This window comes from Dryas octopetala, chromosome 1 (assembly GCF_963921425.1).
Source record: "Dryas octopetala chromosome 1, drDryOcto1.1, whole genome shotgun sequence".
NCBI classification, from domain to species: Eukaryota; Viridiplantae; Streptophyta; class Magnoliopsida; order Rosales; family Rosaceae; genus Dryas; species Dryas octopetala.
The window spans coordinates 31,156,385-31,174,290 of NC_141366.1; the positions used below are offsets into that span (position 1 = coordinate 31,156,385).

The window sequence follows — 17,906 nt, forward strand, 5'->3', positions numbered from 1 at the left end:
GTTTACTTATTTCTTCTTAGAATATAAATTTTCACGATTAAATAACAAGGAGACGGTTGCCAGTTTAATAAAAATGATTAGTGTTTCTTAGACCTACAAAATGTAGCCACGGCAAAAAAATTGGAAAGAAATTAGAAAAGATTATAAAGTGACTGGTCCAACTGCAAAAGTAGTCACGGGAAAAAAGGTTGCAACGAAATTCACCTTGAAGAAAATTCAAAGAGTTTGATGCAGCAAAGATACGCATCTATGATTTGCCAAAAGTCACTGTGAGCCAAATTCAACCACCAAGTTTTAATTAGCAAGAAAATTTTATTGTTAATTTGTAATTACTCTAACAAAACATCCCCTTTTTATTAAAGTGGATTTCTGATCACTACTGTTACAAAAGGAAAGTGCATTTTATTAATGACTAACAACAATGTTTAAGAGAGAATTAAGTTTGAAAAATTTAGTAACACTTTTCACAAACTCAGTGAAGGCAAGGTATTCCCGATAAGCCATGACATCAGCTTGACACCGTCCCATTAGTGACGGCAAGAACAGCCACAACCCGGTGGCGACAACGAACGCCATCGCCAACGGCCCCGAAACCACCGCGGGCAACCGCCATTTGTCACCAAAAGCCTTTTTCAGCTCAATTTCGATGGCCAAACAAATCCCATGGAGGAGAAAGAAGCACGTGAGCTGCCACGTGGGCATGGTCCGTCCAATGTAATAGAAGATGAGCTCATGCATGAGTGCGGACACGAAAAAAGATGCAAGCACAGCTGGCAGCGGGGCCCACTTGGATCCAATGACACGGCTGGAGGCCATTCTGACAGGGTCGTAGACTGTAGGGTGTAGAATTCTGCTGACCATGATGTTCCACCTCCTGCCCCAAAAGTCCTGAAGTGAGGTGGCGAGGTAAGGCTCGTCGAACTGCGGCTCGAAATCGACTCCGAGAAAGGCTCGAGCGAGGGCTGCAACCGCGGCTAGCACAAGCTCGAGACCGGTGTACAAGTAAATGGAATACAAGAAGAGCAAGATCTTAGGGTGAATCAACTCTTTGTTCTTAAAGACATGGACCGATGTGGCGAATATCAAAGCCTTGGTTGCATAATTCAGAGTTGATTTCTGGCCTCTTTTGGGAAATGGTGAGGACTTTTTGGAGGACCCTTTGGAGTCAACTTTTTTTGGGTCGTTTCGAAATTTGATGGGGAGGCAAGCTAAGGGGATGAAGTGGGAGATTGAGATGGGTGGTTGAGATGAGAGGGGGCCTTTGCCAAAGGCAAAGAGGAGGAGCTTGAAGTTGGCAAGCCAAGCAAGGAAGAAAGAAGAGGGGCCTCCAAGAAAAATGGTGGTGAGGTTGAGAGGGAGATAGAAGAAGAAGAAGATTACAGGGAGTAGAGCAAGGAGTCTGGTTGTACCTGGAGGACTGAGCTTGGCTATGGTGTGAGAGTAGCATAGAGATGCCACCACTAAGCTCCATACCATGATAAAGTTGGGTATTTCACCCTCCACCATTTTCGTTTCTTTTGTTTTGCTTACTGTTTTGTTTTGTGAGAGTAGTCTGTGATGTGTGTGTGTGTGTATATATATATATTTATATATAGGGGGTCCTATGTATTTCATTTAAATATTAATTGCAATGGTGGCTACATTTCTCTAAATCTGTGATCTCTGAATCTGTGATCTGTGATATATAGGGGGTCCTATGTAGCTGCCTGGTATGACTCTTGGTCCAAAGAATTTGACTTGTGCATGATGTAGGCCAAACCAATTATTGATTATTATTCTCTACCGTGTCACTTTTGGACAGCGGAATTAAATAAGAGCGGGTACCACACTTAATAAATTTGTGGCATAAATTTAATTTAGACATGTAACTATATAAGTTATTTTAACGGAGTCTATGAATTTTAAAATATTTCAAATATACACCCGATCTATTATCTAAATTGAAAAATGAATTTATGTCCATTGATTCGTTGAGAGATCAGTTAAATGACAGCTTGACTTTTACTGACCGGGATTACTTGACGACGTAGCGCTATCTCAGCAAACATTTTCCGTCGAATGAGCGACACGGATCCACAATTTAATAATAATAGAGAGAGTGAGAGTTTATGGGCCCGTGTCAGGGGTTAGGTGGACCCGTATCGCTCATTATAATAATAGAGAAAGTGAGAGTTTGTGGCCCTGTGTCAAGGGTTAGGTGGACCCGTGTCGCTCATTTCCTGCCAAATGAGCGACACAGGTCCACCTAACCCCTGACACGGGTCCACAAACTCATCATCTCTCTCTCGCTCGTTGAACATAAGTAAGATATTTATATTCGAATTTGGGGGAAAACGTGATGTTTTTTGGAGACTAAATGGTCAGGAGAGCGTTCGACGAGCGGGAAGGAGGTGATGGGTGTGTGGGCCCGTGTCAAGTGGACATATGTTGCTCATTTGGCGGGAAATGTATGCTGAGTTGGTGCCAAGTCGCCAATTAATCCTTGTTAGCAAAAACCAAGCTGACATTTAACTGATCTCTCAATAAATTAATGGACAGAATTTCATTTTTCAATTTACATAATAAATCAGGTGTATATTTGAAATATTTGAAAGTTCGTGGACCCCGTTGAAATAGCATATATAGTTATGTGTCTAAATTGAATTTATGCCTAAATTTTTCTATAGAATTTTATTCATTAAAAAGGAAGATGATATTTCACAACATATATTTTATATCGTTATTTAAATTTAAATTTATTTTAGGGATCTCTTCGACTTGAATTTTAAAAGTCCAATAAATTTTAAGTATCCTTAATTAGAATTTTAATAAATTCTAAAGAAATCAAGATGTCCCCAACTCAAATTTTAATAAATTCTAATGAAATTCAAGTGTCTTAAAAGATTTATAGATTTTATTAAGTAATGGATTTTAATAAATTTAAATGAATTTTTTACACATAACAAATTTCATGAGAATTTCAATCAATTTCCTTAAATTTTGATAGATTCTATGAATTTTAAAATTCTTTAAAATTTGAGTCGAGAACATCTTATTCGTTTATTTGAATTTAACAAGTAAGAAATTATATGTGAGTAAATAATTATTTGGTAAACAAATGTTGTTTTGTTCACCCTATCACAATTCAAACTCATCACCACAACCCCCCCCCCCCCCTTCACTATTTGAGCTAGACCTTGATTCTTGACTTGTTCTAGATTGATATATAGTATCAAACTATCAATATAGAAATTATTGAAGTGAAATATTTGAATGACTTAATTAGCAGTATTATTGAATAAAAAAAAACCTTGGTTATTGAAGTGTTCTAGATTGGTATAAAGTGTGGTAAGATTGATGATGACTCTCACCATTAATGAATTCCAGTCGAATTGCATAACCTTTTCGAATTGCTTATTCAATTTTGGAAAGAAAAAGTAGAAGAGATAAAAGTGATTAGTTGGATCCAATTATAATAAACAAATAGCACAAAAGTGTGAAGAAAACTATCCTAGACCGATTTTCAATTGGGTTAGTTAGAGCATGTGCTTTCTTTCTTATTTTTTTTTTATTGACAAACATTTTTCGAAGTGTGGTTTGATGCAGTGGATGTACTAATTCGCTAGCGTCCCAACTTGACCTTGTATTCGCTGGTCAAACCATGGGTACCGGTCCAACTCTTTCAAGGCACGTTTTCGCTTTTGGACTTCCTTCATACAAATAAAAATTGTTGAGGCCAAAGTACGTACGAATATTAAAATGTTAATCCCCTATAAAAAAAAAATATGAAAATATTAATCACTCTTTAGTTTTTAATTAGGTCATCGTTTGATATATATGATAAAATTAGGGAACTGCTATTTGCACACCCTTAAATTTCTTTTTGCACATCTCTAACAACTTAATTTGTGAATTTACATATTTATCCTAATGTGAAAATACACTACACACCCCTCCCCTTTCCCATCCACCTCCCTCTGCACCCCTCCCTTTCTGCCATCCCCTTACTCTCCCCCTGCCGCACCACCTCCCCCATGCAACACTCCCATTCTGCCTCTACACCCCTCCCCTTGTCGCACCACCTCCCTCTGCACCCCTCCCATTCTGCCATCCCCCTCCCCTCCCCCTGCCGCACCACCTCCCCCCTGCAACACTCCCTCTGCCGCACCACCTCCCCCTCCACCTCCTTCCACACCACCTCCATCTGCACCCCTGAACATCCAAAAAAAAAATATGCAGGTGGTTCGGCGAAACAGCGTCGAAACCGATGGTTTCATTCGGCAAGTAACCGCCGAATAGAATAAGATTGTTCGGCGGGTACCTACCGAACGAAACCATCAGTTTTGCCACTGGTCCGCCGAACCACTTGCAAATTTTTTTTTTTGTTTTCTTCTCCAGCGAGCTGCGTAGGTTGGGTGGTCGGCATGGTCTTGGCGGCTCTGCATGCATGTGTGCAAGTTGGGTGGGGGGAGGAGCAAGGGAGGGGGTGGGCTGTGTATGGAAGTTTGTGGTCTGTGGGGGTGCGGCAGGGGGAGGGGAGGGGGATGGCAGAGGGAAGAAGAGAAATGGAAGGAGAAAAAGGAAAGGAGAGGGGGAGAGAGAGAAGGGAAGGGTTGAGCCGCCGGTGACCTTGCCGGCGGTGGGGGTGGCTGTGGGAGGTGTCTGGGTGAGGTGTGTGTTATTTGAGTTTTGGGAGGGGTGTGTATGAATTGGGATATTTTGGTAATTGAGTGGGGGTGTGTATATGAGAAATGTTAATTGTGGGAAGAGTGTGGGAGTATGAAGTGAGAAAAAGTGAGGAAAGGGTGTGCAAAAAGAAAATTTAGGGGTGTGCAAATAGCAGCTCTCTAAAATTAGTGTTAATTCAAAAAAGTACATATTATTTTACAATTCTCAGTCATTTTATATATATATATTAATATTAAGAGTTAATTACACTTACACCCCTTGAAGTTTATCGTCTTTTCACATATACCCCCTGAAGTTTCAAAAATTACACATACATCTCCTGAAGTTTCAAAATTATTGCATATAACCCCCTATATGAGATGAAACATGATGAGAAATTATGCAAAAAAGCATGCTAAGGGGTGAAATGGCCTAATAAGATGTAAGATCCAACCTCAATATAAATATTTTCTTTTTTGTTTATTTATTTTTTTCTCTTATAGAAGATTATATGCAATAGTTTTGAAACCTCATGGGATGTATGTGTAATTTTTAAAACTTCAGAGGGTATATGTAAAAAAAATAATAAACCTCATGGAGTATAAGTGTAATTAGCTCTAATATTAATAATAAAAACCCATAGTGCTGTGCGTGCCAAACTTTTCGGTGGGGTGCCCTTTTTTTGGTCGGATGGTGGGGTGTCCTTTATCACTTTATACAAATCTAATCAATCAATTCATTCTTGTTATGTTTAATTAATCAACATTATTTAAGTATTATTTTCTGTTATCATCTTTCTGGAGCCGCTGTTAGTCCGAGACATCAAGACTAAGATTCCGTTTCGGATTGCCGTATAAGATCAAAAACCCACTGTAGATGATAATTTTTAATCATCTACATAAGTTTTGATATTTGATAAAAAAATTAAAAATTATTTTTTTTCATAATTTTTAATTCTTTATAGCAAAAACAGAAAGTAAATGCCTGTTTGATATTTTACTCAAATTTTTTTCAAAAAAATTAAGATTTTTTTTTAAATGTGAGTTTTCAAAATTAATTTTTAAAATTTGAAAACATAAATTTAAAAAATGATGACAGTTAAAAAAGAAAGAAATGTAAAAAAAATGAGAAAAATATTGTTTTATCATTTTTAAAATGAGGCATATTTTTTATTTTTGAAAAAGAAAAAGTTTTTGAATAGAATACCAAACAGACTCAGTTTCTATCTACTTTTGAAAATTACAGTGAATTACAACAACAATTAATATTTTATTTTACTCATAATACCCTCATTTATTTTATAACTTTTTTTTCCTACTAACTTTTTAGCATATTAGTCATTATGGTATGTAATACATGTGATGATTGATTATACTTTTCATATAACTATTTAAACATCTATAATTTTTATTTGTTTATTTTAAATTAAAACATATGTACATTGTTAGTTATATTTACTATTGTGATCATTAATTATGATATTTTATTTTTAAAATTATAATTATAATATACCTAAAAATAATAATAGGCATACTTATTTAATAATGTTGTGCTTAGAAAAATTAATGTTAATACAAATTTGTAGCAAAAAATTTCAAAAACAAGTAAAAACATTTTAATTTTACCAAACAAATAAGTGAAAAACACTTTCAGCATCATGTCTATTTTAGTAATTATACACAGTCATAACACTTTTACATTAACATTTACTAAATACTTTGATACTATTTTTTGCACTCACAACACTTTTGAAAACATAGTTTACCAAACACTCAACTGCTTTACTTCACATCTGTTTTTCTCACAACAATACCACACTGGGCCTAAATATTAATGATACATAAAATAAGAAATACTAGCTGCTTTTTCGTTATGCACTCTTATTTCTCATGTCAATTATACGATGTAATTTATTGGTTAAAACTATTTTTTTTATTTCACTCTTTAAATATTATTTTTATAAAAAATAAACTAAATCATAAATAGTTTAATCATCTAACTTTTATTAAATAAATAGGTTGTAAGCTAACTGTTATCAAAACGTCCATTTATTTGATAACAGTTAAATAACTAAACGATTTCTGATTTGGATCATTTCTTTTAGAAATGATATTTAAAAAGTTACTTAGAAAATAAACAATTTCGATTATAATATTATACTGTATAATGTCTAAACCCTAAACTCATTCATCTAGCTATTAGGCATTATAAATATAGATGTACATGATATTTCATGTGGGCATTAATTTGAATTTTAAAAAATTATTTAAGAAGAGAAATACCATTAAATTAATTCATTTAAATAGCACTACTAAATCAAATTTATCAACAAATTAAATAAAAATAAAATAAATGATAGAATTTCTTGTATATATGGACACACAAGATATCTCCCCTTTGTGGTGACATCGTTTTTTCATACAATTAGCTAGTATTCTTCCATATCTGTCCTCAACCTCGGACAAGGGCTGGTTCATTTTCCTAGCTAATTAACCAGCTATTTGTTTTCTAGTGTGATTGGATCTTCAAAATATCATAAACTTTGGCTCGCATGCATCGATATCGACCATATATATAAAGGCATATATAATGACGTTGCCATGCATGTATCATGACAAATAAAAATATTTTGAGTGAGAAGCTGATCGAGAAATTTCTGTTTTCTACGTGTAAAACAGTAAAGTCAATTATATGAATGTCAAAATCATGAATAAGATTGCTTGCCCAATGGAAACTAATTAATTAATCCTTAATTGAATGAATACGAGTAGGCATTGGAGCGGAGGGACATACATAGCTAGGTTGGGATAATTAATAATTTTCCCAAGCTTCTCAAAAAAAAAAAAAAAAAAAATCTCAAGGCAATATATATTGGACACAGGTTTCTGCTGGCTGGACATCATCCTTTATCATGTGAGATTGGATTCGAATGGACGTATATTTTTTCTTATTATATTAGAGATAATTGAACTCTAAACTTACTAAAACCTTGTTTGGTATTGTGTTTTTAAATTTAAAATCACTTATTTTGACAATTTTGGACCCAAGGCCCATTTAATTAAGAAATAAATATTAGTTTTTTTCCAAAATTTCAGCCCATTGGCCGAGATTTTAAAAAGCTGCACATGGGTAATGTGAATTTAAACCAACCTAATTAATAAATTAATTTAAATCAAATTAAACTCGCAAGTGTAAGAATCTATTATAGTATAGACCAATAAGAACGAGGTCGTACCCATAGAGATTGACTAGAACAATCTAATTATAAAATTACTACTTAACTAATTCAACAAGAGATTTGATTTGGTTTGAAATTATAATCAAGGAGTAAAATTTCGGTTTCGAGGAAATTTTCGATGGAAATTTCAATGAAAATTTTTGCGGAAATTTCGATTAAAATTTCGATTTCGATAAAATTGGACAAAAACGACGAAAATTGCTATCAAAGTATGAAAATTTTGAATGAAACTTGACCATATGTTTATTTAACATATTATCTACTACATTGATAAAAAACATTGAAGAAATCAAATAATATAGTAGATTTCATGTGATATGTGATGAATATAATGCGTGCCAGAGACAATACTCAATACTGTTAAAAAAATACTTCACTAATTAATAATTACATAATAAAATTACACGAATAAATCACCAATGTGGCAACGGAAAGTAGCAAACTTACTCAAAGGGACTTGGAAATGGTCTTCGATAGTTAAATTAAGCCGAATTGGGTTAAAATATAACCAATCCAATGGCAGCAACGGCGACAACGGTTTACCTAAAATTTCAATTTTACAAATTATCGTAATTGGAAAACCAAACATTAAGGAAATGAAACTTCATGATAAGGGGATAAATTTGTTTTTCATAATTTATGTTTACAACTAAACGAAACACCAAAATGACCAAATCAAACCCCAAATAAAATCTCAAACCTTTTTTTTCTTTCCAATTGCCTAAAGACTCCAAATCTCAATCTACCTTAAAAAAAAAAAAAAAAAAAAAAAAAAAAAAAAAAAAAAATTTCTCTTCTTTTTTTTTCTTTCCTTTTCTTTTTTTTTTTTTTTCTTTTTTCTTTCCTTTTTTTTTTCCTTTTCCTTTCTTTTTTTTCTTTCCTTTTACTCTTCTTCCCACGTGACTTCGTCTTTTTTTTCTTTACTCTTCCTCTTCTTCCCCCAGTGGTTTTCCACTCTTCCCCTGGGCTTCGTCTTCTTCCAGTTTAGCCTTCCTCTTTTTTTCTCCTGTTTTTTTTCTCCTCCCTTCATGATCTCTCTCTTCCCTCTCCCTCCTCCCTCCTTAATCTCTTTCTTCCTTCTCCCTCCCCAGATCTCTTATCTCCCTCCGACGACGGCGCGCCTCGATCTGCAGCTCCCTCTCCGATCGATCTCTTCTCTCTCCAGCGACGGTCTCTGCCTCTCCTCTCCCTCCGGTCTCTGCCTCCCCTCTCTCTCTCCGATCTCTACATCGAAAATTTCGCCGAAATTTTTCGAAATAATTTTGGTATGGTGTTAAAATTTCCATACCCCTAAAAAATGAAATTTTCGACGAAATTTCGTTGAAAATTTCAAAATTTTACTCCTTGATTATAATAACTAAATTAAGAAAGCAATGACTAATTAAGATTAAAATCAATGAGATGAACTGTAAGGCTTCGATTCCACCACTAATCCTCTTAACTCTAGTTTCTAATTGTCAATTTATTAATTTTCAGGTCGATGTTAATGGTTCCCTAACATTGGAAAATAATTTTGATAGTTTTTTATTATCTCGAAATATCGAATCTATTTTTTTTTCAAACGACAAGTGCCCTTAATAATGCACTTTATCTTTTTGCTTTAAAATTAACTCAGTAGTAGTTCATTCACAAATCTCGCAATTGAAAAGAAAAAAAGTAAATTAACTTCTCCAAAAGTATTGAATTATCCTTTATATGGCATAAAGTCAATTGTTCCTATCAATTACACACTCATGACTAGACATACACAATCAAATAAGAATTCATGAAGTACAAGAGAAGCAAATTAACTATCCATCAATTTAGTCATTGAAACGCCCCACAACCTCGAGTCCATGAAAATACTGAACATCAAACTGCTAAATCTGCTTTCTTTTACTTTTGAGCCATACACAACAACATAAGTAAATATAATTCTGTCAAAAACATTTTAAACAAACCACTGAGTAAAAACAATTAAATTAATCTCTCTGGGTCCCACTGCCTCGTCTTCCCCCCACTGCTTCCTCAGCCTGCTTAATCTGTAAAACACAATTCCTACACCGCATCCATGGTGTACCGAGTTATACAACAAACCCGGTAAGCTCACTAGAGCTCGTATAAAACTGCCCCTCTTGGATGATCCTTGACTAGGGCCACCCGCTGTAGTACTCGAAAAAGGGTGACGTCTCGCCTCGCTGCTGTCCCGCTCAGCTAAATTGCCTAATCATCAACCACTAACCTCAACCTCATTCATTCACATTCAAATTAATATCCTCAATGCATAGACACCATCATTTCCGTCCTCACGATTCAAGCCTAGACTTTACTAAGTCCTAGCAAACACATGCAATACCAACAACCCAACAACCATCTATCTAATTTCACACACTTCGTCCTTGGAAATCCTCCAGCTTTATAACTACTTTCAAAAATCTCCTTTTAAAACCACTTTTAAATCCCCTTAACTATAAATCAAGCTCTGAACTGAATTTATCCTTGGAAACTGATATCTCAAAACACTTATACTTGCACCCGTACTGTAGACTATGTCCTGGCCACAACCCCGTGCTCGGGCAGGCTCAAATCCTGGCCACAATCTCGCACATAGAGGTCATTCTGTAAGAGCAGACTCGTATCCTGGCCACAATCTCGTACGGAGGGGTCTCTCCGAACGAGCAGGCTCGTATCCTGGCCACAATCTCGTACGGAGGGGTCTCTCCGAACGAGCAGGCTCGTATCCTGGCCACAATCTCGTACGGAGGGGTCTCTCCGAACGAGCAGGCTCATATCCTAGCCACAATCTCATACGGAGGGGTCTCTCCGTACGAGCAGGCTCATATCCTAGCCACAATCTCATACGGAGGGGTCTCTCCGTACGAGCAGGCTCATATCCTAGCCACAATCTCATACGGAGGGGTCTCTCCGTACGAGCAGGCTCATATCCTAGCCACAATCTCATACGGAGGGGTCTCTCCGTACGAGCAGGCTCGACCGGTCACCACGTGCATTTACACAACAGTCTTTAAATATTCTTTTCCCAAATTCTCCTTATCAAACCCACTCATCAAAAAGGAGGTGTCTCTCCTCAAATCACGTCTTAATCATCATTGGATAAATAAATCAATCATAAACAAAATCCACTCACTGTTTACTCCGATCTACACCGAAACCTTTCCGAGATTGATTCCTACTCACGACCTTTCACTTGTTTGTCACTCAAATCATACCAATACTTCCTCAATACTCAATTCGATCGAATCGGTATAATAATCACCTAATCATCCTTTATTTACTTCGACCATAAACATTTCTTTCCTAATTCAGCAATTATCCCCGGGATAAACTCAAAAATTCCAAATTAATTCCTTAACCTCAGATCCTCATCAATGTATTCTCATGATCCAAATCCTACCTTTCACAGTGCCATTGCTCGGATACCAAATCCGGCAGCATAACGGCATCGGGAATTATATTTCCTGAATCCGTATACCTGTTAAGACCAGACAACCAATATTTAAATATTCAGGTTTCACAATTTGGCCGTTCAATGACCGAAATGGGCGGTAACCACCACGCACGGTGGCTGCCCAGCTTCAAATTACACACAATACTCACCAACACGTAAACAGACCCTAGGGTTGGCCTCTAAGAGTCCTGGGAAGGCTGATTAACAAGAAAAAACCACCTAACTCGCCGCCACAAGTGGCGGAGCCGTCGGTGGCAGCGGCGGCACAAACCTAGAAACATCCCAATTCAACTCCAAACAATCCGAATTATATAATAGAACCTTCAATTGCACATAAACATCACAAATTTGAGTCCGATTTCAAGATATTCAAAATAGACATAAACCCAAAAATCGAATTTCTAAAATCTCAAAATTGAACTTCAACACTTTAGGGGAAAGATTACCCGTACCTAGGGGATCGATTTTGTCAACTGGACCGACGGCCAAAAGTCGCCAGAAACGCCGGAATCGACGGCGGAAGCCGCCGGCTTTTGTATCGTCGATTCGCCGCCGTGAGCGATCACCGGAGCAAGGGAGTGACGCTGCTGGACTCGCCGGAGCCTGGGGAAGAGAACCCAAGTGGTCATCGGCCTCGAACTCGCCGGAAAAAATTGAGTCGCCGTCGAGAGCTTCGTTTCAGAAACGGCGTCGCTGCGCCGCCGTTGCGGCTTGGTTGGCTGATCGGACCCCACTGGGAGGTCGGCGGCGTGGAGACGAGTCCAAAGCCGGTCGGATCACTGAATTCCGGCGCCGGACGACCGAGGTTCGAGGAGAGAGGTCACGGGGAAGAGAGAGAGAGCCAGCCGAGAGAGAGAAAACCAGCGGGGAGAGAGGGATCGGGGGAGGAGAGAGAGAGAAGGGGGAGGCTGAGGTGGTGTCGTCGCCGTCTCCTGGCCGGACGGCGAGGGGAGCAGGCCGGAGATGAGATGGTGCCAGGGGAGGGGCGTCGGGGAGAGAGAGGGAGAAGTGAGTGTGCGGGAGAGAGAGAGAGATATATAAAGGAGAGAGAGAGTGTTCTAGAGAGAGAGAGAGAGAAATTTCTAGAAATCTGAATTTTTAAACTCCAAATTTGTCATTTTACGAAATTGCCCCTCGCTTTAAACACCCATAACTTTCAAACCGTAACTCCGATTGACGCGTGCCGCGTGTCTACGAACTCGTGGACTCGAGACCCTTTTCAACGTGCTCAAAGTCAAAGACGAAAGTCCATTATTTTTAAAAGTCAACTTTGGGTCGGGTCGTTACAACCTTCCCCCCTTACAAAAATTTCGTCCTCGAAATTTAGCATATATCGGAACAGACAAGTGTTGCCCAAACTCGTACCTCCTATCGACCTCGCTGATCCCTCTATTGACCACGTGCCAACGTGATTTGTTCAAGTCTCACCATGCTTCCGCTGCGCCACTCTGATTGACCCTCTGATCTCTTATTAATAAACTTACTCAACCTTCCAACTTTTCTAACTTGCTGAGGAGCAGAGAGACGACGACAGTGCAGGGGACATTTCTCAAAACTTTCTCAAATATTTTCATGGCTCAAATAAAATACATTTCTGAAATCACTCGAAAATCATTTTATTTCTCAAACTGGCTTCTCAAACCTTCTGTAACATTACCAATCCTTACCCGGGCAGTGTGGGATCACTCACTTCTCCTCACCTGGTGGCTCGCCACTGCCTCGCGCAGCCGCCCACTCAGGGTCTTGGTCCCTGGGTCTTGCAATCCACACACTTCCGGCCGGGTCTAGCTCTGATACCAATTGAAACGCCCCACAACCTCGAGTCCATGAAAATACTGAACATCAAACTGCTAAATCTGCTTTCTTTTACTTTTGAGCCATACACAACAACATAAGTAAATATAATTCTGTCAAAAACATTTTAAACAAACCACTGAGTAAAAACAATTAAATTAATCTCTCTGGGTCCCACTGCCTCGTCTTCCCCCCACTGCTTCCTCAGCCTGCTTAATCTGTAAAACACAATTCCTACACCGCATCCATGGTGTACCGAGTTATACAACAAACCCGGTAAGCTCACTAGAGCTCGTATAAAACTGCCCCTCTTGGATGATCCTTGACTAGGGCCACCCGCTGTAGTACTCGAAAAAGGGTGACGTCTCGCCTCGCTGCTGTCCCGCTCAGCTAAATTGCCTAATCATCAACCACTAACCTCAACCTCATTCATTCACATTCAAATTAATATCCTCAATGCATAGACACCATCATTTCCGTCCTCACGATTCAAGCCTAGACTTTACTAAGTCCTAGCAAACACATGCAATACCAACAACCCAACAACCATCTATCTAATTTCACACACTTCGTCCTTGGAAATCCTCCAGCTTTATAACTACTTTCAAAAATCTCCTTTTAAAACCACTTTTAAATCCCCTTAACTATAAATCAAGCTCTGAACTGAATTTATCCTTGGAAACTGATATCTCAAAACACTTATACTTGCACCCGTACTGTAGACTATGTCCTGGCCACAACCCCGTGCTCGGGCAGGCTCAAATCCTGGCCACAATCTCGCACATAGAGGTCATTCTGTAAGAGCAGACTCGTATCCTGGCCACAATCTCGTACGGAGGGGTCTCTCCGAACGAGCAGGCTCGTATCCTGGCCACAATCTCGTACGGAGGGGTCTCTCCGAACGAGCAGGCTCGTATCCTGGCCACAATCTCGTACGGAGGGGTCTCTCCGTACGAGCAGGCTCATATCCTAGCCACAATCTCGTACGGAGGGGTCTCTCCGTACGAGCAGGCTCATATCCTAGCCACAATCTCATACGGAGGGGTCTCTCCGTACGAGCAGGCTCATATCCTAGCCACAATCTCATACGGAGGGGTCTCTCCGTACGAGCAGGCTCGACCGGTCACCACGTGCATTTACACAACAGTCTTTAAATATTCTTTTCCCAAATTCTCCTTATCAAACCCACTCATCAAAAAGGAGGTGTCTCTCCTCAAATCACGTCTTAATCATCATTGGATAAATAAATCAATCATAAACAAAATCCACTCACTGTTTACTCCGATCTACACCGAAACCTTTCCGAGATTGATTCCTACTCACGACCTTTCACTTGTTTGTCACTCAAATCATACCAATACTTCCTCAATACTCAATTATATCGAATCGGTATAATAATCACCTAATCATCCTTTATTTACTTCGACCATAAACATTTCTTTCCTAATTCAGCAATTATCCCCGGGATAAACTCAAAAATTCCAAATTAATTCCTTAACCTCAGATCCTCATCAATGTATTCTCATGATCCAAATCCTACCTTTCACAGTGCCATTGCTCGGATACCAAATCCGGCAGCATAACGGCATCGGGAATTATATTTCCTGAATCCGTATACCTGTTAAGACCAGACAACCAATATTTAAATATTCAGGTTTCACAATTTGGCCGTTCAATGACCGAAATGGGCGGTAACCACCACGCACGGTGGCTGCCCAGCTTCAAATTACACACAATACTCACCAACACGTAAACAGACCCTAGAGTTGGCCTCTAAGAGTCCTGGGAAGGCTGATTAACAAGAAAAAACCACCTAACTCGCCGCCACAAGTGGCGGAGCCGTCGGTGGCAGCGGCGGCACAAACCTAGAAACATCCCAATTCAACTCCAAACAATCCGAATTATATAATAGAACCTTCAATTGCACATAAACATCACAAATTTGAGTCCGATTTCAAGATATTCAAAATAGACATAAACCCAAAAATCGAATTTCTAAAATCTCAAAATTGAACTTCAACACTTTAGGGGAAAGATTACCCGTACCTAGGGGATCGATTTTGTCAACTGGACCGACGGCCAAAAGTCGCCAGAAACGCCGGAATCGACGGCGGAAGCCGCCAGCTTTTGTATCGTCGATTCGCCGCCGTGAGCGATCACCGGAGCAAGGGAGTGACGCTGCTGGACTCGCCGGAGCCTGGGGAAGAGAACCCAAGTGGTCATCGGCCTCGAACTCGCCGAAAAAAATTGAGTCGCCGTCGAGAGCTTCGTTTCAGAAACGGCGTCGCTGCGCCGCCGTTGCGGCTTGGTTGGCTGATCGGACCCCACTGGGAGGTCGGCGGCGTGGAGACGAGTCCAACGCCGGTCGGATCACTGAATTCCGGCGCCGGACGACCGAGGTTCGAGGAGAGAGGTCACGGGGAAGAGAGAGAGAGCCAGCCGAGAGAGAGAAAACCAGCGAGGAGAGAGGGATCGGGGGAGGAGAGAGAGAGAAGGGGGAGGCTGAGGTGGTGTCGTCGCCGTCTCCTGGCCGGACGGCGAGGGGAGCAGGCCGGAGATGAGAGGGTGCCAGGGGAGGGGCGTCGGGGAGAGAGAGGGAGAAGTGAGTGTGCGGGAGAGAGAGAGAGATATAAAGGAGAGAGAGAGTGTTCTAGAGAGAGAGAGAGAGAAATTTCTAGAAATCTGAATTTTTAAACTCCAAATTTGTCATTTTACGAAATTGCCCCTCGCTTTAAACACCCATAACTTTCAAACCGTAACTCCGATTGACGCGTGCCGCGTGTCTACGAACTCGTGGACTCGAGACCCTTTTCAACGTGCTCAAAGTCAAAGACGAAAGTCCATTATTTTTAAAAGTCAACTTTGGGTCGGGTCGTTACAGTCATGTTAAACAAATAACTAATTCTCAAAGAAACCACATAAATTATAGTACTTATCCATGGTCAAGAACAATACCACAATTTATGATTCTCATTCACAATGGCCCAATTAAAACATGCCCATGGTAATAGACAAATTCTAATGCCAAAATCACAATACCCAAATCCTAGTCAATCATCAAGCACATAGAAATTAAATATTGTATTTCAATTGAAATAGAGAATGAGAATTTAACACCCAAATCTGAAAATTAAAATTAACTAAATAAATCCATAGAGTTAATTAAATTAGGGCTTCCTCTTAGCCTCAGCTAAGAGTTTAAAAACCCATGACAAGATTGTTCATGGGTGGTCTAATAAAAATTGTAGAAATAAAATCAATTGCAAAAGAGAACAAAGAAAACCCTTTTGATATGCCTTCTGTGTCGCTGCCCCTTCAAAGAAAAACTACCCTTTTTATGCCATGCTCTGCTTGATATATGGACTGAATGAAGTCCCTCTTGCATCAAGACAACATCACCCGTAATCCCCTTTGGCTGCTAATTCCTTTAACTCCGCTGATACCCTTCTCTCACCGCCTCATGATATCCCAGATGTACCAGGAGAAGAATAAAAAATAGAAAGCTTTGTATTTTCCCTGTATTAGGGCCAGTTTGGTATTGCTGTGTGAAAAAACAGCTGTGAGGTAAAACAGCTGTGAAGTAAAGTCAACTGTAAAGTAAAGTAGCTGAGTGTTTGGTAAAGTATGTTTTCAAAAGTGCTGTAAGTGCAAAAAACAGTATCAAAGTGTTTGGTAAATGTTAATGTAAAAGTGTTGTGACTGTGTATAATTACTAAAATAGATATGATGCTAAAAATGTCTTTCACTTATTTGTTTGGTAAAAATAAAATGTGTTTTACTTGTTTTTTAAATTTTTTGCTACAAATTTTTATTAGCATTAATTTTTCTAAGAACAACATTATTAAATAACTATGTCTATTATTTTTGTAGGTATATTATAATTTTAATCGTGCAAATAAAATATCATAATTAATTATCAAAATATAAAATATAACTAACAATGGACATATTTTTTAATTTAAAATAAACAAATTAAAAATATAGAAATCAATGAGGATATTATGGGTAAAATAAAATATTTATTGTTGCTGTGATGCACTGCAACTTTCAAAAGCACCTAGAAACCTGCTTTCTGTTTTTGTTGTGGAGAGTTGAGAATTGTGAGAAAAAGCAGTTTTTAATTTTTTTACCAAACACCAAAACTGCTGTAGGTGATTGAGAATTGTCATCCACAGCAGCTTTTGGGTCTTCCACCGCAATCCCAAACGGGGCCTTAGTGTCGGCAAGAACTCTCCACAAAACAAATCAAGCTTCCTTTGATTTAAGACTCCCTTAACTTTGAGGTACTGGCAATTTAAAATATTAACAAAAACATTCAAACCCATAAATTTAATTTCCAAGTCACATTCTAAATGCCCAACATTCAGCCGCCTATGACAAGGACAAAAAAACACACGCCAAATAATAAAAGTTTCAAGTATGTCCCTGCTAATCCTTTCTTCAATTGCGGGCTGGGAACACAAAATAAAAAGTGAAACTACCCCAAGCCACAACTCACCATGATCAGAAACCACCTGAAACTGCAATCTCATCTCCAAGATCAAACTGAAATTGCTACATAACAAAAAATTTAAGACTTCTGAGACCTCTCATATTCAAATTGGTATAACAAATTTGAGAATTCTGAAACTACAACTGAAACTGCACCTAAACCCACAACTGAAACTGCATCTAAACTTGCAACTGAAACTGTACTTAAACCCGCAACTGAAACTGCACCTAAACTCGCAACTGAAACTGCATCTAAATCTGCAACTGAAACTGCACATAAACCCACAA

General features: G+C 38.7%; 1 pseudogene; it reads right to left on the minus strand.

Moving 5' to 3' along the window:
- Positions 1–268: 268 nt before the first annotated feature.
- Positions 269–1,568, minus strand: LOC147299744 (acyl-CoA--sterol O-acyltransferase 1 pseudogene; annotated as a pseudogene).
- Between the last annotated feature and the right edge of the window lie 16,338 nt (positions 1,569–17,906).